Source organism: Protopterus annectens, chromosome 1.part0, assembly GCF_019279795.1.
Source record: "Protopterus annectens isolate FY-2018-M chromosome 1.part0, PAN1.0, whole genome shotgun sequence".
In the NCBI taxonomy this organism is placed as follows: domain Eukaryota; kingdom Metazoa; phylum Chordata; order Ceratodontiformes; family Protopteridae; genus Protopterus; species Protopterus annectens.
This window is the reverse complement of record NC_056725.1, coordinates 100,516,979-100,543,582: the sequence shown is the minus strand read 5'-3', so window position 1 is coordinate 100,543,582 and position 26,604 is coordinate 100,516,979. Positions and strand designations below refer to the sequence as shown.

Here is a 26,604-nt window from a genome sequence, read left to right as displayed (position 1 = left end):
TGTCTGTGCAAATCCATGGTATGTAGAACCCTCTCACTAGCAGATTGAGGAGAAGGGAAAATAAAGGGAGTTGTACTGACTGATTCAAGGACAACTCGTTTACTACCTTGGGCATAAAAGAAGTATTAGTATGAAGGGATATGCTGTCCCTGTGAAAAACAAAAAAGGAGGAATGGCCATAAAGGCCTGGTGCTCAGAAACCCACCAAGCAAAAGTAAGAGCCAGCAACAAAAAAACAGTCTTCCAGGTGTAAAGTTGCAAAGAAGCAGAATCTACAGGCTCAGAGCCAGAATCAGTTTTTCCACAACAAAATTAAAGGTCCCAAGGAGAAGGAGGAATAGGTTTCTTTTGAGGCCTAATATGCAGGATGTCTGTAAGAAATAGTTTGACCTCCAAATGAGAAGTCAAAGGATGATTCAAGGGCAGACAAGCAAGTTGACAAATGGGCCTTCACAGAATAGGCCAGGCCAGACTGGAGCAACTCACATAAATAAGAGAGAACCAGAGGGAAACCCACTGAAAACGGGTCCTGACTATGAGCATGGCAATAGACAGAAAATCTCTTCCATTTGGACATACAAGATTTCCTAGCTGAGGGTTTCCTTGCCTCATGTAAAGCCCTGAGCATGTCTTCAGAGTTTTGATCCCTTTCAGGCACCTCTTTTCTGTCAACCACAATGTCGGTTGAACAGTGGACAAGTGAAGATGCATGAGAGCCCCCTTGTCTTGTGGGAGAAGATCCAACTAGTGAGGTAACCTGTGGAGATTGCCTTTACCAGGTGCATTAAGGGGGGGAAGCAGTGCTGTCTTGCACAAAAGGGAGTCACTAGCAAGATTTTCAGGGAGTCTAGATGAATTTTCTGCAGGGCTCTTGGAAGCAGAGGAAGAGGAGGGAAAGCATAAATAAACACCCCCTTCTAAGGAAAAGAAAGGGCATCCATCTTCCACACCAGATGGCACTCCAGTACAGAAGAGAAGAAACTGCCTGTTTACAAGGGAGGCAAAAAGATCTAACTGAGGAATACCCCACTGTTAGGCAATGTCCAGAAATACTTCTTTGTGAAGGTCCATTTGTGAACCTGTGTTTTGGACCTGCTCAGAGAGCCTGCCACTAGACGGTGCTCTGAAGGAATATATACTGCCTGAAGAGTTAACTGATAACTGAGAGCCACCCCCAAGCCTAAAGAGCCATCCTGCAGAGGAGGTAAGATTTTTGTGCTACCCTGATTGTTGACATACCACATCACTTTAGTGTTGTTTCTACATACCTTCAAGGAGGCTACAGGAAACATGGGGTGAAAAGCCTGAAGAGACAGAATCAGAGCTCTTATCTCTTTGATGTTGATATGGTCTGGCTGCTGATGGGGAGGTTAGAGAGCCTGAACTTTCAGGTAACCAAAAAAAAGACCCCCATCCCATGTCTGAGGCATCAGTGAAAAGTTCTTGAGAAGTGACTGGAGGCTGAAAGGGCTAGCCTGGGTTCAGAGCAAACTGTTGAATCCACCACTCAAATTCCTTCCTTAGACAGGGAAGGAGAGGTACACTGAAATCCAGAGGGTGACAGTGCTGCAGCCAAACTGACTTGAGGTACCACTGAAGCACCCGCATATTGATTCATCACCCAAAGACTCCCTATGCTGTGGAACAAAATCCCGGTACATGTGAGGCAGAGCACCTCGCTGGCCTTGTTCAAGAGAAATCTTGACCAATGGATGGGAGATCGCAGATATACCCCAGGGATTACCTCAGTGTCACTGCTCGACAGAGGCACAGCAAAATAATGGGTATAGTTCCCCATACTAAAGGGGTGGCGTAAGCCACAAAACGATGGGCTAGGCTTGTAAATGCCCTTAGGCAGATAGCCTAGTATGAACCTATGAACCTATGAACCTATGATATACAGTGTGGCAAGATGCAGCACTGGAAAAGAAAGGCCATGAATCCCAGGGCCTGAAGAAACTCCCTGGGTGGCATGGCAGTCAGAGAAAGAAGAGACTGAAAGAAGGCTGTCAGTGATAAAACATTGGGAGGCAGAAGAGAGACCATTGGCAATGGCTGAATCCTGCATCCCAGATACACATGATCCTGACAGGGAGTTGGGATGGACTTCTTGGAAGTTGATAAGTAAATCCCAGACTTTGAAGAAGAGAGACGATGAACTTCCTGTAACAGTGACTGGGAGAAAGCACCTGAAGCAACAGATTGTCTAGATAAGGAAAAACCTGAATGCCTTGGAGTATGCAGAAAGCAATCACAGGAGCTAGGCATTTTGTGAATGCCCTTGGGGGGAGTAGAGAGGCCAAAGGGCAAAGCAGAGAACTGAAAATGAAAGGAAGGCAAAGGGAAACATATAAACATCCTGAAGAGAGGGTGAATAGGGATATGAAGGTAAGCATCTTTCAGATGAAATTACATCAGAAAAGCCTGGAATAATAAATGAGGAAACAGGGTTTGATGAGTAAGCACATGAAAAGGGACCTTGAGAAAGATGTTGAGCTGGGAGAGATCCACAATTGGTCTCCAAGTGCCCTCCTTTTGAGAAATCAGGAACATCCTAGAATAAAAACCCTTTCCCACTTTTGAAGGAGGAAATAGAACCTCTGGGAAATGGGAAAGCTGTTCTAGGAGAGGTTGATGAACCCTGAAAAAGGAGGGACAGACTTCCATACCATTAAGTAACCCTGATGGATGATAAAACTCAAGAGTCTGAAGTGATGAGACACCAAACTGGAAGACAAGGGGAAAGATGAAGGGACAAAGAAACCTGGTCTAAAAGAAAGGGGGGGGGACTGTCAAACAGAATCAAGCTCATCACAAAAAGGAGGTTTCTGGGCCACAGAAATCTGAGAAGCCTTAGCAGAGGGGGCTCGCCTCCCACTCTTCCTGCCCTTGGAGGCCTGACAGAGTTGTCTGTTAACAAAAGCAGATCTAGAAGGATAATTCCTCTGGAACTTAGGGATAGGAGAGAAAAACATGTTTAAGGTCCTGCAAGGATTTGCTTTCTTCTTGAAAAGACAAACATGCCAGCAGCATTCCCAAAATGGTGTTTATTATCCAAAGGAGCATTCAGCAACTTCCACCTTAATGTCCTCAGGCTGAGACTGAAGACAAAGCCAAGATTAACACCTCATGACAAACCCAAAATCCACAGCCATAGAAGAGGCATCAGCAGCATCATAGTTATAATTAGAGTGATGAGCCACTTGAGAAGCAGAACCTAAAATAGATAAGGCAGAGGATCTACCATCAGAATCAGGGAGGGCAGAGATAATCTGACAAGTCTGACTAATCAAGGCCAGAGCATACCTGATCATGTGGGTGTAGTAATTAACAGCCCTAAAGGCCAAAGTAGAAGCAATGTAAACTTTCTTACCAATCCTTTCCATTGCCCTTCTAACCTTATCAGAAGGCAAAAGTCTGGAAGAGGGCAAAAACCTACAAGGTTTGTCAGAAGAGAGTGACAAAAGTAGCAGGATCAGCAGAAGGACATTTAAATAAGAATTGTCAATCCTTGGGAACTTTATAGAACCTATCCGGTTTCTCAGGATCAGGAGGCTGATAGTTGGGTGACTCGGAAGCAGCAATGAAAGTATTTAACAAAGCAGGCAGTACTGGAAGAACTGTTAATGGTTTAGGAATATCCACCTGAAGCAACTCATATCATCATCTCTGAATATCAGACACTTGAGAAGAATCCCATTAAAGTAGTCCATCATCCCAGCAATTGTGCCCCCTAATGGACAATTGCTCAAAAGGGGACTCAGGGCTAAGAGATGGCTTCATCAGAACCATACGCCAAAGGCGAAGACATCTGTGAAGAATAGGAACAGTCATCATACACTGAATTCTCTGAGGAATCTGGTTCCTTAAGCCATTTAGAAACTGTAGAGGTCCAAGGAGAAGCAGGTACAAAACCCCCCTTGAGGTGGCTTTAGGATCATCAAGGCAGAAAACAAGCCCTGATTAAACTCCTGACATTCCCTTTGAGGATCCTTAGGGCAGACCAAAACATGTTTCACTTTTCATCTTTTCTTGGAATGGACATCAGCCCAAACAAATACCAGAGGTTCTGACCTTTGGTGAGATTCAATAAGACAACCCAAAACCACCTCCTGACCAATATCTTTGGAATCCCTCTAGGACCCTCAGAAATAATAAACCATGGTTTCCCCTCGACATCTGGAGCAGATGTCTGCAAAGCCTCAGAGGGCGTAAAGAAGGACGGATCCATCCTGGCCTCCAACGTGGTTGTGGCAGAGGAATCTGACAAAGATGCTGAATGACTTATAGAGCTATTACTTGCTTCTAGAGGGATGTCTAGTGGAGGCTGGACAGCTAAATAATCCAGCCAAGACTTCTTGGGGTTAAGGGATTCTGCCATGCTACCCTGGGCTAAGATAAATGGCCAGGGAAGACAAATGGCTTCCAAGTATGTTAGGCACAAATGCCTTAAAGTTACTATGAGAAGTATGGTCTTGAGAAGCACCCAAACAAAAAACAAACTGTTCATGACTATCCTTATGGGGAATCTGCCTCCCACACTGACATTTTCTCTTCTTGGATGACATGAACTATAGGTATCAAAATAAAATACAAGACCAAGAAAAGTAAACAATGGGACACTTATCTGGTGGCTAAGTATTCAGTACAGCAACAAGGCATTCAGACTAATGAGCAAAAGTAGCATTCAAACTGGCGGCAACAAAGTCCTAGGTAGTTGCATCCATACATGCCTTTTATGCCCTATGTTCTGTGTGGGGAGCATACATGTGATTTATGGTGCATACAAGATCATTAGGCTTTTTTTTATACTGGCTGAGCTTTGGGTTGCCCTGGGCAGGAGATCCCTTCTATTTTGGATACTTCAACAGGGATATAGGAGGACACATTTACAGTCAGGAGAAAGCATCACAACAAAGTAAATTTAAATATAAGTTAGCTATTCAGATGGCAAATAGAAATAAAGCCCTGATGATGGCCAAGTCAACTTGGATTTGATTAGTGGCTCGGGTGACTGATAGAGTAGAAAGGAATGATGGGTGTTACCATCCCTGGTTGGAGGGTGGTTCTGTTAAGTGTCTCCTGTGATGATCCCAGTTGGAGGCTGGGAATGTTGCAATAGTGAGGCATGGTCTAAAAGGGGGTAGGGTGGTGCACAAGGTTGAGCTTTTGTGCATGCCTGCCTCTCGGACGGTACCACAGAGACCAGTAGTGAGGGGAGAGATGTGGAGTAGGCCACATAAACTAAACATCTCCAGCTGGGACTACCCTGGATGCCCTTAAGCTCCATGACCAGCCCCAGTGATAGTCTGGTAAGACCTGGGGACTAAAAGGAGTGCTGGTAGAACTGGCAATGGATAGGAGTACAGAGTAGAAGGGCAGTAGAATGAAGAAGGGGAGTGAATAACCTAAAAAAAAATTAAATAGAAGTTCATTAACAGTGTAACAAAAATGGTTTACATAACAGAAAATATATAGACTATAACAGAACATAAAGAAAAACTTTTCAGATTTAAGTCCAGAGAACATTAGAAAGATGTATGTGGAGATTCCCAAACTGACAATATTTGAAATAGATTGTCACACACAAAATAAAAATTCACATTAGAAGATGTAGGGTAGAAGATTTCAGATCTAGGCAAAGGCATTGAGCATTATACTCAGATGACAAGAGTCAAACATGGGCCATATAAGCTGAACAGCTACTTTACTCAAGTGAAATGAGAAATTATGAAATATAATATTAGAAGTGAAAAAGATAAAAAATAAATAAAATACACTGTCAATGTGTTATAGTAGGCTAGGGAGGAAAAAACTTGAAATTAATAAAGAAATAAGGATTATACAGATATGTAGAAATTGTATGGGAAAGGAAAACACTGACTAAGCAATACACAACAGGTAAGTAGATAAACAGTTTTGTTTTTGCCTTTGTTTTCTGGGAAAGTACAACTGTGTTTAGCTAAACCCCATTTCAGCAGAGTCATAGGGAGAAAATCTCAGATTTTTTTTTTTTTTTACAAAAAATTTCAAGATCATACAGAGAATGACAGTGTACAAACATCATATAGGTATTTACAGAGAAAATTATATTTTAAACAGTCTGTATAAATATGCAGAGTACATAAGTGTTTAAACACTGTCTATATATTTACAAGCATATCACAACATACACAAGAGCATATATCTTATTTGGAAGTTAATTTTATGAATCTAAATCAATTTTGGTGTATAGTCCAATTTGGTGTTGTAGCAGGGAGAGAAAAATAGCATACAGAGTACTGCTATAACCCTTACATTTTTGCTAGAGAAAGATATGTCAGTCTTCTAGGAGAAATTATTTTGTTGGCTATTATTTAGACCCCCAGGCCTTTAAAGAAACGGAGAGAACATGATAGGAGTTGTTATGGTTTTATTTGATGTGCCCAATGGAGATTCAGTGAAAGAGATACAGAGAGAGGGAGAGACAGGAAAGGAAATAGGTAGCAAAGTAAGGAACTCTGTATATTAAAGGTATAGAGTGTCTTGCTGTTTATGAGAGCTGTTAAAAATTCTGAAATTCAGGCAAAGACGACCAAGGGATGTAAATGATAAATAGGTCAATAAGTTGAAAACAAAGAGAAAGAAAGAGTTAATGAAAAACAGTGACTTAACTAAAGCAGCTATTGTGTAAAAGCTAAAATAGACAGTTTTACAACAGAAATCACAGGCACTAAGGTAGTAAGTATCCTCATAAGAAACCTTTCCCTGCCCTAGGAAAAGTGTGCGCAAAATACAAGAAAATGAAAAAGCGGGTTAGGCAAAATAAAACAATATGTACAAAGTACATATCACATAGGACTGAAGATAAAGAAGATAGCAACATTGGAAACAATACCAAAGCATATGTCGTAAATAAAGGAGATAGTGAAAAGAAGCCAAAAAAACTAAAGTATACCTACAGAGACAGAGCAACAATGCCAATAGATGCAGCAACCTCAGTAAACCCATGTGAGAAAAAATGCAACAGATTAAAGCTAAACCCAGAAATGAAAAGTCTGACACCAGGACATACTCATAACAGATATACAAAAACTGTTGAGGTAAAATGTTAGTTTGCCACATAAGTGAGTATGAAACAGAAAGCAAGAAAAGCCTTTCAATATGTTGCACACTGAAGGCACAAACTTGCTTTGCTATCCCATTCTTCATATTTCATGGTAATGACTGTGGAGCTGGAGATGGCACAAATCAGAACATATCACTATATTTAGTTTAAAAGAGGAGATCCGCAGACAAAAGGTGGGGAAAATGAAGAGTCTATTGTACATTCACTGGGCTAACAGAGATGAGGACATCTTTTCAGGGCCATATAAAGAAAACTGACAGATTTAACAATACAGACCCACCTTTAATGGACAGTTAATATTTCAACATACAGAACTACATCTCTACACAAAGCCATTATATATTTATTAATATTAGTGTGTGTGTATGGTATATATTATGTACGTGTATGGACAGTTTCAGTGTTGCCAATCAACCTGCATACTTTTTGAGAGACTAGATGAAACTAGAGAACCCAGAGCAAGCTGACACACACATGGGGAGAGAGTACAAAACTCCAAAACAGACAGCGATGAAAGGTCAGGATTAAATACAAACCCCAGCACTGTGATACATGGATTTTACCACTAAGCCACAGACTGCTGAAATTCACTTCCAGATTTTTCCAGAATCTTTGCACAAAAACAGGATCAGAGGTTCCAACTGTAAAAAAAAAAAAAATGAAAGGCCAGTAGGTTGTTGCTGAATAATTTAGTTCATGCACAACTCAAAGGCTTTTACTTCCTGGATCCTTTTTGAGACTTGTTATTGTGTTATGGCTGTCTCATGTTCTGCACCAGTCATGGACTACCAGTTTTTTTTTTTTATTGGGCAACTCCCAGAGCTATAGCAAATCGTCATTGTGCTATAACCACAGAGGGATACATGGCACCGGCTGTAATTAAAAAAATAAAAAAAAAGTCCTAGCCATGATTCCAAGCCATTACTTTAAATAAAAAAAATAGCATTGTCTAATCTTTTACAGAAAATGAGGGAATGACCATAAAGCATCTTGGGTACTACTTTATTATAGTACAGGAAGGTCACTCAGCCCATGTGCACCACAGTTTTTTTTCTGTCACTCGCATGACTCAGATCTCAGTCCTAATGTGTCTCATTTGAAAATACTTTCAAAGTGTTTCTGTGGTCAAAAAACCAAGACCTACATCATCACTGTTTGGAAAGCCTTAAGAGGTTACTTACTGCCAAAGGGCCATTCAAATCCAGACACCTACAAGAGACAACTGAAGCTTGAATATCCATCACTACTGGTAAAATGGCAGCTGTACAAGGTGGACAACACAGGTAGGTCTGTGATCTTGGTTCATTCTCACAAAAAAAAGTACAGGATTTGGAGGGTAGGCATCAGTTAAACCTTCCTTCAACAATGTTTGCCCACAAGATGATCTCATATTCATGTGTAGCAAGCTCTTCCTTGATTAGTGAGAAGTCAGCCTCACATCCATTACCAGCTGTAGATAAGAAAAGGAGGTATACCCATGGCAGCCACCTTAATGGTGTGGCTTTGTGCACCACCATTGGCCTTTCCAAAGTCATCTGGAGGATAAATATACCTGACCTGCTCCTGCTGAGATATCCCATGGACCCTCCAATTAAGATTCTGCTGTCAAAGGTGAATTAGAAAATGCTTCTCAAGCACCCCCACCCCCAAATTAAAGAGGCCTCCTGGCTATGTCTCAGGGAGTTACTGCAAGACCTGCTATGTCATGTGGACCTATGGGTTTAGTACATAGGCCAGTCATGAATATGCAGTTTAAAGACTGTTAGAATTTGTACACAAAGATGCAGGAGTGCACCCTTTGAGGGTATCAGCTGATGCCTGCACTTGACCCCAATCTCATGTCAGATGCCAACTCCAGCATGTGCTGTCCCAGTCACTAGGATGTTTCCTCAGCACACAAGGTTTGTGCATCACTTGAACAGCTCACACTTTGAATGATCCTAAGTCATCAAACTTGCTAGACCCAATGGTACAGATATCTCCTTCTCAGTATCCCTATAGGAAGGTGATGCAGAGGATCTAGAAGTCCTGGTATGTGGGATAGAAAATAACAACTACACTTCCTATAATTCCCCACCACATCACGCCTTCCTTTTACTTAGACTGAGGTTCTAAAAGTTAATCATGGACTGTCCTGATGCTCTACTTCATTCACCCCCCAAAATGGCCAAACCATCGTTTAAGGAAACAGATGAAATACATCACATCATCAACTCTCCCAGAACCTGTTTTGAAGCATGTCATTTTTGCAAAAGAGCATCTGTCTTCATTTCTCAGTATGCCTGTCAAAGTATATACTGTCTAAAACCCCTGCAGAGTGGGGAGACTTCCAGACTAAGCATTCCAGGGCAAAGTCTTATATTATCTCTTCATAAGAGCAGATCTGTCACTTAAGGATATCAAAGCTTAAGACAAGGTAGATAAGAGAGTATTCTTCTCAGATTCTCTAGACCTTCATCCCTAAATATATGCCTCACCTGTCCCAATTCCAGTACTTTCTCTTAGGCCATACATTAGAAGCTGGAAGAGCTTCCCCAGTCTAGGATCAGTGATGTTCTGGAAAGTTCCTTATGACACTTTCCACAGCTTGCATTCACATGACCTGCTGTAGTTTTGACTGAGCTGAGGCCCTGGCTGGGGCATCACACCCAGGTACAATCATATGTTTGTACTGGAAACTATATTTCAAGTTCTCCTTCAGTGGTGAGATTAGAGAAAGGCCATAGAAGATACAACTCTTCAAGAGTAAGGTAATTTTTGAAGGATCTGGCCAAAGAGCTTCAAAACTGACCACAGCGTGGGAGGGAGTCTTCACAATACCACCTTAAAGTTCTTCTTTTTCTAAGTCTAAACAATACCTGATGAAAAAAAAAAACTTGTAGAATAAGGGTGGGTCCCCAAAATGTCAGGCAGTAATAAATCCAATGGCTCCACCTGTTTAGTCTGTTCAAGGAATATTGATTGCTCTGTAAGACTGCCTCAGGGAAAATAATTCCTCAAACTTGCCTCAGCCTAATGAACTATTGCCATGGAATGGTGGGCTGTAGGCATGGGAAACATTGGTCATGCCTTAGAGACATTGTATCCTCTTTCAGGAAGAACACCTCTTAGGGACTAGGTAGTCTAACAGAGCTCATGGACCAGAACCAGAATTAGCAATGAAGCAGGACCATTGTTACTATTCTTCCTTTAAAGAAATGTTCTACTCTGATAAGGCCAGCTCCACTGCTAGAGGGATAAAGTCCTGACTACAACCAAAGTGACCCGTGTTTGATTAGCTGTTCAGGTATCTAACAGACTTGGCATTGAGACATGGTTGTGCCTATCCTATGAGGGGGTGTCTGGGTTGTGTCACAATCTCCTTGGAGGTGCTGCAGTGACACACAGAACTGACTCCAGGGTGTGCACACGGCTGTTTAAACTACATATGTGGCAAACTCCATAACTGTTGCACAGGAGTGCACTCACAAGGGAAGGTATAGTTGTACCATCAGTGACCCACATCACACATTCCCCACTCATGGGGAAGGTTAATAGCCATAAAAGGAAAAGTCCTTGATGTCTACGGGCATTACAGGTCTTGCAGGTGACCATTATGCAATGCGGAATGAATGGGCTAATTGGTACATAGGAGAGAGGAGGTTTAGGGGGCGATGGGAAGAAAAAAGTTATGCTCCCATATGTTCCTAACTCTGATGCAAAAGGGAAGCTTCCATCTCATGCAAAACCCAACAGCTTTGATGAAAACATCTGGTACAGTAGATTAAGCACAGTTACTCTCTCCACACGTTACGGCTTTGCTCCAGTAGTGTGTCTAGATAGTGTTGCTAAAAATGATGGATAAAGCTTTCTTGTATAGGTTTCAGGGTGGAATCCCAAAGCCCAGATCAGTGAATCATGGGATACATAACACAAATGACCAGAGTTACAAAAATGCAAAAAAGTATAACATTTCTAACAGACTATTTTTAAGAACAGTACACTGTCAGAGGTTTAGGAGGTGTTACAAGTAAACAGTAATATGGGGCAACCACCCTTGCACCTCCTTATACCCCTGCTATACAAACATACCAACTTTGATGTTGTACAACTGTAGGGATGAGGGATTAGTTGATTATACTGCAAAGCTATTTTCTCAACCCTGAGGGTGTGCAGACCTCAAGCTGGAGTATTATAGTAGAAAGATCATGCAGATTTGTCATTCATTTCAGCAGTATTTGTTCACTTACATTATGCATGTCAAGGTAGTTTCTTGTAATGATGAAGATGATTGCACTGTGTCTTGCATTGTACTACCATTTCTTCACTGAAGAGTTCTTTATACATTTTGCTGACTTGACCGAATGTGTAACAAATGCTTAAAATTTCAGTTTGAATTTCTTGTTTTTTTTGTGTATGTATTTCACTACTCTGAGGTTTATTTTTGGGTTTCAGCGTTTTAAGGATTCAGTTCTTTGTACTCACTTTAATTTGGCCATGTGAACTTAAAGATCCTGTCCTGAAGTGTTCTGGTGCCTTAATGCCTGTGGTTTGTACAGGAAGATCTTTTCTTTCACTCTCAGTGGGCTTCACTTTCTGAACCAATTGTTGCTGTTTCCCTTACCCCTTTTTATCTTTTGTGATTGCCAATGTACTATCTTCTTTAGCTGAGGCCTTACAAAATAAGGAACTTCATGTGGCCTATTACCTGGATGATTGGCTCCTGTTAGCCCTATCAAGGGATTCCCTGTTAGCTGTCCTTCTGTGGGCACCTGCAGGCTCTAGGGTTTTTCATAAACTGAAAGAAATCTCTCTGTGTCCATTTCAGAGAACTTCAGTGGGACAGAGTTGGAAAATTTAGTGTTAGCCTTTTCTGTTCACAGAGTAGGACCCAGAAGTCATAACTCTAGCAGCCTGGGTGAGATCACAGTGCAAAACCAAGGCTCATACCATCCTGTAACTATTAAACCTCAAGGCAGTCACAGCCTTAGTGGTTCTTGTCACAGCTACAGGTGAGGGGTCCTGCAGGATGCAAAGCCATCATTCCTTTATAACCTTGTTTCTGGTGTTAAACCTAGTTACTTAGTGTTACAATGGAGGGCAACTACCTCCCATTTTCAGTGTGGAGTTTCCCTTCCTGTAGATGGGCCCAGTACAAATCCTGAAAATGGAAGCTTTGCTGTAGTTGGTGGCTCAGCTGGGCTTCTCCCTTGTTTAGGGGACATGGAATCACCAGGAAAGGGACACCATTTCTGATTTAGGGATAATTTTAGTTGTCTGTTCTTGCTTATAAGAGTATTTTAGACAGAAGCTGAGTAAAAAAAAAAAAAAATATATATATATATATATATATATATATATATATATATATTTATAAAACAGAAACAATCTACTCTAAAAATCTGCTCATTTAGTTGTGTTAGACCCCATGTTCTGTAAGTATGCTTATATATCAATTCCGCAATCTGCAGAAATCCTGCCTTTTACCCATAGATTTACTGGCCAGTGGTTACAGGTGCCACATAAGCTCTCTTAGTGATGATTAAAGAAGCATTTTCGTATGCTGTGTTTGGACCACTTCTCTAATTTTGGTGCCAACTTACAATCTAGCTTTATTTCAGACTCTTTAGTAGTGGATTTCTTCAATATGAGAGTGGTTCAGCAGTTTGCACTGCTGCATCGCAGTACTTGGTTCTCCAGTTTGGTTCATAGCTGGAGTACCTGCACTGCAAAGTCTGAATGTTCTCATTGTATCTATGTGGGTTTTCCTGTGTCCTTTGGTTTGCACCTACATCTCAAACACATTGTAGGTAAATTGCTGATCCTCCAAACTGCCAGAAACTGTGCTTAAGTTGGGATGTTTTTTTTTTTTTTTTTGACCCAAGATAAATAAGCTTTCTATCTAAAATTATGTCCTCTGCCTTGCACCCATTACCTGTCAACCACTTAGCATATAATTCTGGGCAATACCAGAAACAATGATTGAACAGAGGCAGAAGATCAGGGGTAGATTTTAAGTACTGCTCTTAGAAACTTAGAAATTTGCTAAAGCAACAGGTTTTGCATGATCGTGCATTTTCTGAAAGATATGAAATCTAAAACTCAAATGCTTGTCATTATTTAGTGACTTCAAGCTTTATTGATCTGCCAGAAAACCACAAACTATATGAAGAAAAGACAAAAAATATAAGGCAAAAGTCTGGACAGTTGAGAGGCAATACTTGTGTCCATGGAGAACCAGGATAGACATTTGCTCATTTACAATCCTAATTTAATTAAATGGATAATAATCAGAGAAAATATGTGCAGGTGAATGAATGAATGCGTATTTATCCATAATAAAACTTAGAGTGATGGATTTGAACATAATATGGTACCTTGACCTCAGATAGTCCCAACAGTAAGAAAAAAAGTCCACACAAAATAGTTTTGTTATAATGAGTCAGAGGTAAGGTGACCAGGTAACTCGCCACCTTTGTAGACAGCTTGAATGTTAATACAGGAGTTATTAATATGCAGATTTTACTTTCTTTCCTCAAATCAAACAAGCATACACCAAAGCATCATGGGTAAGCATGTTCAGTACTGGCTTGAGAAGTATGATTTTGTTTTCATTTCATATTAACTTTTGAATCATCTACTTTCCTGGACTGCCTTTGGGCCCAGTGTACATTTACTTTGCTCGTTCCTATTAACTGATATCCAGCCTGCTCTCATTTTCTATCCACCTTCTTTAAAACATGTACTGCAATGTCAAATTATCCTTTAACAGCTATACTCAATGAATAAATGTAGGCCTGCTTTACCTCCACCATTTCATGGATGGCATTTGTTTCACCGAGAGTGTAAGCAATGAGCTGACAAGCCCATTTATTAATTTATTTACTTCCATTTGTTCACAGGGAGGTCTAATTGAGCAATCAAACCTCTTTTTAGCTGAGGCCCAGGGAGAAAAGCTCCACAAGCAATAACAGTAGTACATATACAACATACAGAATGCACAGTAACATTTAGCAGCATTACATACTAAGTTCCACAAGAACTATTTACAGTAATACCATACATACAACATACAGAATGCTCAGATAACATTAGCAGCATTACCTACAAACTGAGGATAAATGAAGATAATTATGAAATAAGTATTTCTTTCAGCATTATAGTCAACATTGGGTACAGTGTATTAGGTCAGATGTAATCACATGCATTTTGTCATAAGAGAAGACAGAAAAATAGGAGAGAGAGAATAGAAAGCCAAGGACAAATGTGTACATAGGACAGGTTGTTTAGGAATAATTTAGCCTGGAAAACAGCAGGGGCATAGCCAGGTGTCAAGCAGGAACATTCTTAATTTATCTTTGAAGATGTGTGTGTTGTTGAGGAGTCTGGCTGGACGGGAACTGAGTGCCAGGAATTTGAGATACAACAGAAGAAAAGAGCATCTCCTGCTTTGTTGTGCACTTTGCGAGTTGAGAGGAGATGTTTGTTAGTAGTGCAGAGAGCTCTGCTGGTGAGGGGGAGTTGCAGTATACTGCTTAGGGCAGGGCATTTGTCAGCTGAAAGACTAATCAGTGTGCAAACTGAAGCTGAGAGTAGGTGAGTAGATAATACAGCTCAAGCCAATTCAGGTGGCTGCGAGCAGTACAGTGATGTGGAGTATGGCTTGGTGAAAGCAAATTTAGCTATTTATTCTAGCATTGCATTAGTTTCATTGTTAGGGTGGACTGGAGGTTGGTTAAAGTCGGAGAGGCATGCAGAGGTGTAAGCAGCATGTAGGTGGATGATAATATTATCTGGCTGTTTTCATTGAGATATTATTTAGCTCTATATAGCAGACCTAACTTCTGATGTTTTTTTTTTATTGATTGTTGGATCTGGAGATTGCACGTCTTGGTGTTGTTTACTATAACCCCTACTAATTTGGTGATTACTTCAAAGTGATTTGAAAGCTAGTTTTGCATTTGGTGTGAGATTCAGGAGTTAAAGGAGAAGTTCTGTGGTTTTTGGAGGTTTACTATTAGGTCCGATTTTGCTAGCCTGCTTTCCGAGTAGGAGAATGAATGTTGTATAAGCTGCAGGAGGAGAATGGGATTTTGTACAGAGCAGATAAGGACTACATACTAAATCAGAGTGACAACTCTTGACTTAACCTGTTCAGAGGTTTTGTATCCTTGTAGTTATACAAGTTTCTAGATGTAGAGGGGAGCCTGCCTTGATGGGGGAAGGGGTGTCTCACATAAAGAAAAAGTTACAAATTCAAGCCCATTCAGCTAAATATGTTTGTTGGTTCAGCTCATTATAAAGTGAGTCAATCAAACGTCCATATCCTTCATGAAATGTTGTCACTCAGATTTCACCCCCAGCCCCAATAACTTCTGTCTCAAGCACAGAGTAGAGATTAAGTTCCACTCCTTGTCTGTCATTTCAAAATAAACCTCATATGAATTCAAGTCGCCAAAGAGGAAAGCTAGAGAAAGAGAAGCCAGCTGTATTTAACACCTGGAAAAGGAATCAGCAGTGGGATGTTTGTGACATGTAGGACAGGTCAGGAGGTATACAGCCATTTAACACAAAGGGAACTGGGCAGGTGTACTGGTATCACAGGTGTACATGAAGCTCTGTCACCATCAGGGAGGATGAGTGGAGGATGTATGTGGAATAATGGTGGAAGAAAAGCCTGTACTACTATTTCACCAAGGATTCAGCAACACACAGTGTTTTTCACCCCATTAATTTGCACAACCATCTCCATTGTCTCTCATCTTCTGAGTAAAATTTATTTGAGATCCACTGTTCCTGCCTTCCAATACATTAGCAGCTTGGGAAATGAGTCTTAGCCAACATGGAAGATACTAATTCAGAGGAAGGAACATACTGACTGGAGTCTTACCAACATATGATGGAGATGTGCAGAGACAGAACATGAGGCACAGGAACAGATATGACAGAAGATAACTAATGTCTGAGGAGGAGTAAAAGGCCTAGGGCAGTTTTGGGGTGGAGAAACCACTGTTTCACAGACTCTCTACCAACTTTCCTCCTTCCCTGATATCACAAATGGAGAGTGAGTGCTGCACATCTGTGCTCATGTAAATGTGCGAGCAACTTTATGACATTGCTGGTAAAAGATAAACAATAATATTTACGCAGGAACATATTCCCAGTGGTTGCACATCATGTTGAAATCACAGTGTTGTAAAGGCATGGTGTGTACATATTACTCAAAAATTCAGTGGGTTAATTAAATCTTATCATATATGTTTGTATGTTAAAGGGCAAAGGTAAAGCTTAGCACATTAAGCATGCAGATCCTGTTAAGACAAAGAAGGAAACATAAGCATGCAGATCCTGTAAAGACAAAGGAGGAAACAAGGAATAAATTAGTCTGTACATACATACACACACACACACACACACACATTATGCACACAGCAGCTGCCAATTCCATTCAGCTTGTGGTGTATCTCGCTTGACCACTGTCCCTGTGAACGGGTTTTCTCTCAGTCCCCCTCTTGCTGAATCCTTGGCCATTGGCCGCATCTGCAGTGAAGAAACCAGCCACAAGGACTCAAGGGCTTTAAAAAGAAAATAAGTTACTTGACCACTGTCCCTGCAAATGGGTTCTCTCTCAGTCCCCCACTTGCTGAATCCTTGGCCATTGGCCGCATCTGCCGAGAAGAAACCAGCCACAAGGACTCAAGAGCTTTAAAAAGCAAATAAGTTACTTGACCACTGTCCCTGCGAAAGGGTTCTCTCTGAATCCCCCACTTGTTGAATCCTTGGCCATTGGCTGCATCTTCAGTGAAGAAACCAGCCACATGGACTCAAGGGCTTTAAAAAGAAAATAAGTTACTTGACCACTGTCCCTGCGAACGAGTTCTCTCTCAGTTCACCACTTGCTGAATCCTTGGCCATTGGCCGAATCTGCAGTGAAGAAACCAGCCACAAGGACTCAAGGGCTTTAAAAAGAAAATAAGTTACTTGACCACTGTCCCTGCGAATGGGTTCTCTCTCAGTCCCCCACTTACTGAATCCTTGGCCATTGGCCACATCTGCAGTGAAGAAACCAGCCACAAGGACTCAAGGGCTTTAAAAAAAAATAAGTTACTGTAGGTGTCTAGCTACATTTCCCTCTTAGCCTGCTATGTAGAAAGTACCTGGTCTAAAGCAGAAATGACTGGCTCTACCCATGGCTAGGGACAGCATCTACTCCCCCACCCCTATCAGCTGTAAATACATTCCCCAGTTAACTTTTTCTTTTTAGTTATCAGTAAACTAAGATAAAGCTCTAGGCAAAAAAAGGTAACCCAGTAGATACATTTGAATTGCCCACTTGTAAAACAGAGGCAAAAAGGTACTTAAACTGCCACCTTTTGTCTGCTTCAAACTAAGTATCTACCCAGATAGGTCACAGCTGAAATCAGGTCTATAGATTGTTTTTCGATTCTAATAACTCCTAACAATTTGGCTATTTAGACACTTACCCTGCAATCTTTAGCCTGGGTGGTTCTAGGCTGCTCCCTGCCCTCTATTCCCACCTGCTCCCAGTTCTTCTAGATTTATTCTTAGCCTTACCCCACCCCTAATTACCACCAATTAGGCTACACCACTAGTCACCCCCTCCCCCTACATCCAACACAACCATGCTACTACCTAATATAATAACTATCCTAATCTGTGTAGTTCTAGCTCACATTACATCCTACTACGCCTCCACAGTCACATGCCCCAACAACTTCCACTGTACTCTCTCAACAACCTCCCTCAAACATTTACACTATAACTACACAACCCCTGCCACCAAAAACATCCTCCCAATACACACACTCCATTACCAAACACCCAACACACTCAAAAATAAAATATCCCTAAAGATACCATAAGCAATTTACTATGTATATAAAACATATGCTAAACACCCTCTATAAACTAGCCCTGACTGGAGACATCCATCCAAACCCTAGTCCTCCCAAATCCACCCCAAACACAAACCCTAGTCCAAGAACCCCCCCCCCCCCCCACAACTCAACTCTTAGCCAACAAGAAAACAACAGGCCTACTTATAATGTCCCTAAACATCAGAAGCATATGCAATAACATCCAAGACCTACATGCCAGCATAAGCATATATTCCCCAGATATTCTCTTCCTAACTGAAACCTGGCTCAAACCTCACATCAAAAGTGAGGAAATACTTCCACCTGAATACAACATCCTTTGCACAGACAGATTGTCCAAAAAGGAGGTAGTGTAGCATTGATATTTAAACACCACCTCAGTATTCGACTCCTCAACTCATCTGCCCCCCACCACAACAATGAAGAAATCCTTTATGCCAATCTCAAACTAAACCCAAACAAAACAATCAATATCATAGGATGCTATTTCCCACCAGGGCAAAATATTACACCCCTAGAAAATGAACTGGGCTACTCTATCTGTACCCCAGGAAACCATCATTCTCTGTGACTTTAACATCAACTGGCTATCCTGTAATAACAGTCTACCAACCATTCACCTTAATCTCCATGGGTTCACTCAACTCATCCAATCCCCTACCTGAATCAACAAAAACCCTAACAATCATACCTTACTTGACTGGATCCTAGTCAACAAAGCCCCTCACTCTTACCTAGCAGGCTGCTTACCTGACAGTCTTAGTGACCACTCCCCCACTTTCCTAATTCGGCACCACACAAACAGTCTGAAGCCCATTATCCACAGGCAAGTACGGAATAAGCCCAACTTCAACCTCAACTTCTTCCCTGCAAAAAATTAACTGGCCACCACTAAAATACCTCAACCTAGATGAGGCTGTCCACTTCTTCAACAGTACCTTCCTCTCCATCTTAAGCACCCATGCTCATGTAAGAAATGCCAAAGTCAAATCCAGGCATGCCCCATGGTTACAAAAGACCACCAGAACCCTAATGAAATCCAGAGATAAGGCCTGGGGCACTGGCGACTAACAAAAAATAACTCAGATAGGCAATCATTCCTTGAACTGCGCAATAAAGTCAAAAGGCATATAAAATTATACAAATCCCTCTACTATAAATCCACCCTAAACTCTACCAACCACAACCCTAAGCAATTCTGATCCACTATTAACACTATCCTCCACCCAGGGAATGCTGATACCCTCTAGCCGTCCATTCCCCCCTTCTCCAGCAGTATTGCTGAATTCTTCAACAAACACTTCACTGGAACTATAACATCTCTAAACAAACACTTCCCTACAACAGCCCCAACTCCAAACCCTAAACCCCCACTCCTCTTTTCTACTTCACCTCAGTACCTACCTCCAACATAAAAAGACTATTGTCAAAACTTAAACCCACCAAACTCGCAGCTGACAACCTCCCCTCTGAATACTTAAAAATTGCAGCTGATACACTAGCCTACCCAATTTCAATTCTAACACTAGCCTACCCAATTTAAATTCTAATCAACCATTCCATAGCAGAAGGCTATGTTCCCTCGATATGGAAAATATCCCACATCATTCCCCTCCACAAAGGCACCCCCCTCCACTGACCTCTCCAATTACTGCCCCATTGCTATCCTCTCCCCTCTCTCCAAGATACTTGAAAAATGTATCAGCACCCAGTTCTCTAACTACCGCCTAGCTAATAATCTCCTCTCCAAAACCCAACATGGTTTCAGGCCATATCACAGCACTACCTCAACTCTGCTTTCCTTCACCAACACTATACTTCATCACAAAAACAATGGCTTCTTCTCTACTGCTGTATTTCTAGATCTCTCAAAGGCCTTTGACATGGTATCACATGAGCTACTAGTCTCTACTCTCCCCAACCTCTCCTTCTCATAATCAGCCTGCAACTGGTTCCACAGCTATCTACACGGATGCCAGCAAATAGTAATCTGGGATGATAATGTATCACCTTGCCTCCCAGTTACCCTCCAAGTTCCCCAAGGGTCTATCCTTGGCCCTCTGCTATTCTCACTTTTCACTAACAACCTACATACTGGCACCACACAAGCATCTCTTATACAATACGCAGATGACGCTACTCTCATCTGCTCTGCCCCCACTCTACCAGAACTATAACAAATCACACAAGAATCATTCTCTTCTGTAGAAAGCTGGCTATCCACTGCTCAGCTCCTACTCAACCCAAGTAAGACAAAACTTCTCCTGTTCCAACCTTCCAAAGTCACCCAAAACACCCCCCACTTCAACATTCTCACCAAAGACAATACCATAATCTCTCCATCAGAACACACAAAATTACTCATTGTGGAAATTAACAAACTTAGATTTGACACCCACATATCTCTCACAATAAAAAAGTTCAGAAGAAACTTGGTGCATTATATCAAAGCCACCAATTCCTAACCAAGGTGGCTAGAATCTCCATAGCTAATTCCCAGCTAATCTTCACCTACTCTATGCATCCCCCATACTTATCAACCTTAGACAGGCAGACCTACACAAGCTGGATGCTTGTTACAGAAAAATTGCTAAATTTGCCACTGGAACCTCCTACCGCAGCCATCATTGTATCTCCTGTAAAGAACTAAACTGGCTAGAACTCCCACAACTCCTTCACTTTAATCAACTCACCCTTGCTCATAAACATTATTAAGCACCCCCTTAACATCCCTTCCCTTCTCCAATCCTATCACTCCACTAGGCCCCTAAGATCAAGCAACAAAAATCAACTCACTGTTATCAAACCCAAAAACTCAGCAGGAGAAGCCATATTTTCATGTACCAAATCTAAACTTTGGAACAATCTTCCACCCTCTATAACTACTCTACCTCCCAGCAGCCTTTTCAAGACTGCACTTAAATTCCACTTAAATTTGCACTGGCTTTGTCCTTGTTCTAATCCAGACTAACACCCCCACACCCCCACCCTTACCCCCCACACCTAGACTCTTAACCCAACTATACTACCACCACATCTAACCACAGTCAGAATTAGCTAGTTGTCTTTACGTACTTTAAAATCTTATCTGACAACTTTGTTACTAATGTTATAAACGACAAGAAACTATCTTAACTTGCAACGTTTACTGTATATACGGTTGATAATCAATATCTTTGTTTATTTACATTTGTTGAACGGGAGTGTCCGACTGGATGTAGGTCCATTTTCAGCGGAGGCCCAGGGAGAAAAGCTCCACAGTTACAATGAACAGACAGTAGTTGCATTGGATTACATAGTGATTAACAATTTAGCATAGCAATTACTTACAACATATTTACAGATGAAGAACATAGTACATCAGTAGACAACTGGAATATCTGTGAAGTACGTAACAGACATTAACAAATGTTACAATAAGAAGTTCCTGCTGTATAATAAGTACTAGGCTTATGAGCATCAGACCTTGCTATAATCAAGGTAGTTAGTGGAGTGGAAAGAAAGTTAGTGGTTGGATGGGGTGGGAGTTGCAAGGGCATAGCCAGCATGTTTTTAAGTGTGCTTTTAGTAAAGTTTTGAAGTGGGTGCATGATGGTACGGAGGTAATTGTGGGTGGGAGGGAGTTCCATAATTTGGCTATGGTGCAAGAGAATAGTGCTTCACCAGCAGAGTTATTGGCTTTAGTGATCTGCAAGTGATTTTTGTTGCGGGATCTTAGTGGTCTGGTGGCGCAATAGGGTTGGAGTAGATTCTGGAGGGATGGGACATGTAGTGGATGGTTTACTAGTTTGTGGGCGAGTGAGAGAGTATACCATTGAAGGAGGTGAGGGAGTTCAAGCCAGCCCAGTTCAGCAAGTGAAAGACAGTGGTGATTACGGTAGGATGCCCCTGTGGCGAATTTGGTGATTTTGTGTAGCAGGTCTCTAGCTTGTTTAGAGCGCATTGCCTTAGGTTGGTATATATTGGAGAGGCATAAAGTAGGGTGGAGATAAGGTGGGAATTTGTTATTGAAATCTTTGCTGCTTTGGTGAGAAGTTGCTTATTTCTGTATAACGCTCCTAGTTTTTTGTGGACTTTTTTATGGTCATGGATATGCGAATGTCAAATTTTAGCTTATTGTCTATTTCCACTCCTAGCAATTTGATGTGTTCAGTTGGGTATCTAGCGGTGCTGTCTTTTGCTGTGATGTTAAAGTGAGAGTTGTTTTGAGTATGTTTGGTGGGTTGGAAGATGAGTAGTTTAGTTTTGTTTGGGTTGAGTATTAATTGGGCATCAGATAACCAAGTTTCAACAGAGGAAAAGGCTTCCTGTGTGACTTTTTGCAGTTTGGGTAGGGACTGGGCTGAGCAGATGATGGTTGAGTCATCTGCGTATTGTATGTGTGCGCCATGTTTGGTGGCAGAGGCTAGATTATTGGTGAAAACAGAGAAGAGTAGGGGACCAAGGATGGATCCTTGGGGAACTCCTATGGAGCCGGGTAGTTGGGGAGATATGTTATTCTGCCATACAACGGATTGTTGGCGGTCAGACAGGTAACTCTGAAACCAGTTGGTGACTGATTTGAGAGAAGGATAGGTTATTGAGGACAGAGATAAGGTGTTTGTGTGGGACCATGTCAAATGCTTTAGATAGGTCGAGGAAAGAAGCAGAGCAGAGATAGCCATTGTTTTTATGCTGAAGGATAGTGTTAGTAAAGGAGAGTAAGGCAGTGGTGGTGCTATGGTTTGGTCGGAAACCATGCTGAGTATTGGAAAGGAGGTTGTTAGTAAGGAGGTAGTCTGAGACCTGAGAGTGTATGCATCTCTCTAGTATTTTGGAGAGTGGAGAGAGAATAGCTATGGGGAGGTAATTGGTTAGTTCTGTTGAGGGTCTGCCTTTCTGGAGGGGAATTATATGTGATACTTTCCACAGTGTGGGAACGTAACTTTCTGACAGAGATCGGTTAATCAAGATGGATACTGGGTAGGCCAGAGCATAAGCTGCGATTTGTAGGTATTCACTTGGGAGGTTGTCTGCTGCTAATTTGGTGGGCTTAAGTTTAGTTAAGAGTTTTTTCTATGTTGGAGGTAGGTACAGGAGAAAAAGAGAAGGCAGCAGGGAGATTACTAGTTGAAGGTGTGGGTTGGAGGGGAGGGGAGTTGTGTTGTTTAGCTAGTGATAGTATGGTTTGTGTGAAGCGTGTGTTGAATGAGGTAACAATATTTTCTGAGGAGTGAGGGATGTTAGGAGGAGGGGTACTGACTTTACCTGGGTGGAGGATGGAGTTTATGGAGGACCAGAATTGTTTGGGGCTGTGTTGTGAGGAGTCTAGGGCAGACTGGTAGTATTGGAATGTGTCCTGTTTTATTAGCCTTTTGACTCTACTGCATAGTTCTAGGAATTTCTGTCTAGTTGAGGGGGTTTTGGTTTTGCACCAGTGCTCCCAGGCTTTATCCCTGTTTTTCATTTCTGACTTGGTGGATTTCTGTAGCCATGGGGAGGGTTGTGCTTTGGTTCTGGAAAGTCTTATGGGAGCATGGTAATTAAGGATGCTCAGGAAGGTGGTATTAAAAAAATTCAACTGCGCCATCAAGACTGAGGTACTTTAGAGGATGCCAGTTACATTCTTTGAGGGATGTGATGAATGTGAGTTGGTTAAAGTTTAGTTTTTTACATATTTGACAGTAGATGACAGGTTTAGCTTGGTATACGTATTTTTTGAGTAGGAATGTTGGGGAGTGATCACTGAGGCTATCTAATAAGCAGCCTGTTATATATGACTGGGGGAGGTCTTACTGACTAGTATCCAATCCAGGGTAGTATGCTTGCTGGAGTTTTTATTTATCCTGGTTGGCGACTTGACTAGTTGGGTGAAGCCATGAAGGTTTACATGATGGGTTGGGATGGTTGCCAGAACAGGATTGCCAGTCAATATTGAAATCAACTAAAATGATAGTTTCTTGGGGGAGATGGTGGGTAGACCAGCGGAGGAGGTTTTCTAGTGGAGGGATGTTTTGGCCAGGTGGGAAGTAACATCCAATTATGTTAATGGTTTTGTTTTGGTTTATTTTGAGGTTGGTATATATTATTTCTTCATTGCCTATTTGTGGAGCTGATGATTTTAAGATCTGGATGTTTAGATGCTGTTTAAATATTATAGCTACACCACCACCTTTCTTGTTTAGCCGGTCTACACTTAGTATGCCGTAACCTGTAGGGAGTATTTGCTCACTGGTAATATGAGGTTTTAGCCAGGTTTCTGTCAGGATGACTATATCTGGGGAGTACAAGTCTATGGTGGCATGGAGTTCATGGACTTTGTTGGATATACTTCTAATATTTAGGCTTAGTAGAAGGAATTCACTTGACTTTCTATTGGCTGTAATATGGGAGAAGTTGTGGTTTCTAGTCTGATTATGAGGATTGGGGTTGGAGATGGTAGGGCCAGGGTTGGGGTGGATGTCTCCACTTAGGGCTAGTTTTGATATGCATGAGGTTATTAGTTTTCTCAGTTTTTGAATGTGTTTGTTTATAAGGGAAACTTTATGATTGTGCTCTGTGGGTAATAGGTATGGTGGGAGGGTTACTATGTTAAGTTGTAGGGATGCTTTATGTTTGAGTAATATAGTTGGTAGAATATGTGGGGGGTGCATAGGGTTGGTTCTTGAGTTGGTGGGAGGGGAGCTGAGTGGGGGTGAGACATGAGTGGTGGTGTGAGTAGTAGTACAGTGGTAGTGGTTGAGTGGGGGAATGATGGAGCTTTGGTAGGATGTAAGATATGCAAGGAGAGTGCATGCAGTGAGCATAGGTAAGGTATGCTTGTACATGTTAGTTGAGGAGGTGTGATAGTAGTGGGAAGATGGAGGAGGTAGTGTTGGGTTAGCGCTGTGGTTGGCTATTGAAAAGATGGGAGGGGTTTATGAGTGTAATAAAGGTGGGACCACTGGGGGTGGGAGGAAATAGGGGGCAGGGTGGGGAGCGAAGCGGGTAGAGACTCTGTTAGTTGCTCTTATGAGGGGGCTGGAAACAATCAGGTAACAGAGTTAACTGATAAATGAACATATGATAGTGACAAGAGTGGTTGTAGTTTTAAAAATGGTGCCTGCCACAGGTAATATTTATTAACTTTGGGATTGTCTTAAGGTAATAAACAGGGAAGGGGGAGGGGAGTACAAGGGTATGAGCAGGCAGTTCTTTGTACTGCTGCTAATGAGCCAAAGCAAAGACAAGTTTGTGTTTAAGAAACAATCAGAATTGACCAAGGACTGCTCTGAAACTAAGTCATTTCTTAACCATTTCTCAGGTGGAAAAACAGGATAACCTTGTATCAGTAGGCTACTGTGGTCTCAGTTTAAATTAACAAACACACAGTATTGATCAGTTATGGATACTATTTGCTAACAGAAGGGAATAAGAGAGAAAGTGGAAGATGAGTGAGTGAGTGTGTGTGGTGTGTGTGTGTGTGTGTGTGTGTGTGTGTGTGTGTGTGTGTGTGTGTGTGTGTGTGTGTGTGTGTGTGTGTGTGTGTGTGGTGGGGGGAGGGCTGCTTACAGCCAAAGCAGAGTGCTCTCCAGGAGAAAATGAATATTAGCTCAAACAGGTAGACACATACTCAAAGTCAACTTTAGCTGTTTGCAGACAGTTCAGACCTGGACTGCGCTTTTCTTATAAGAATGTTAGTGGTGGTACTGCAGTTGAATACTTAAGAGTGGTGTTAGGTCTAGAAAAGAGTACAGAGAGGAGTAAGCACTTTTGAGATGGTAAAGATATATTATAAAGATTACAAAAAACAAACTGAGCAAATAGCTACTGCATGCAGGAAAATATGTCTTGAACCAACTACTAGTATATGCAGATACTGAGCCAACTGGAAAAACATCTGTTAGAAGAAACCTCAGACAGTTATGCAGTCACAGATAAAAATATAGCGAGCAGCACTCTGTCAAGGTTGTCTAATGTGATTCTATCCACCAGTAACAGCACAATTATATAGAAATAATTAGACACCAGTATGAGCTGTCTACACACAACACAATTACATAAATAACATTAGTGAACAAGGTGCAGCTATGCAAATAGACCATACTATTATACTACTTGTAATAAATAATATACTTGTTATTATATTAAAGCCAACAACTTGTAATGTTGTTTACTATTGCTGCAACTTTATATCTCTGTTTATCATGTACATGATGTGGAGCTTTTCTTCCTGGGCATCCAATGAAAAAGGACCTGCGTCCAGTCGAAATTTACATGTAAACAAATGTAAATAAATAAATATATATATGTATAGACACATGCACACACACACACACACACACACACACACACACACACACACACACACACACACACACACAAATTTGAAAAAGACATTGTGTGTTACTTGCTAAAGCATCACTGCTCAGACTCAGAAGTAAGGCTGTATCTAGGAAGGTATACCAGACTATGGTATTATAGTACTAGTTACTATGGTAGTGTTGGTGAGAGCACATCAGTGTGATTAATCACCAGACGATGCAAAGACTGGGAGACCGAGTCTCCATTACAGAGTAGATTTATATCACTATGTATGTTGCAACATTTCTAGTAACTTCCAAAACATAGTAGTTATTGAAGTGAACTTGCAGATGCCTT

At 41.4% G+C, this 26,604-nt stretch overlaps 1 protein-coding gene across 1 annotated transcript in view; it reads right to left on the bottom strand.

The window, feature by feature from the left end:
- Nucleotides 1-26,604, bottom strand: part of LOC122814506 (cdc42 effector protein 2-like) — a 118,886-nt gene that overhangs the window by 66,269 nt on the left and 26,013 nt on the right. The gene's annotated exons all lie outside the window — the stretch shown is intronic.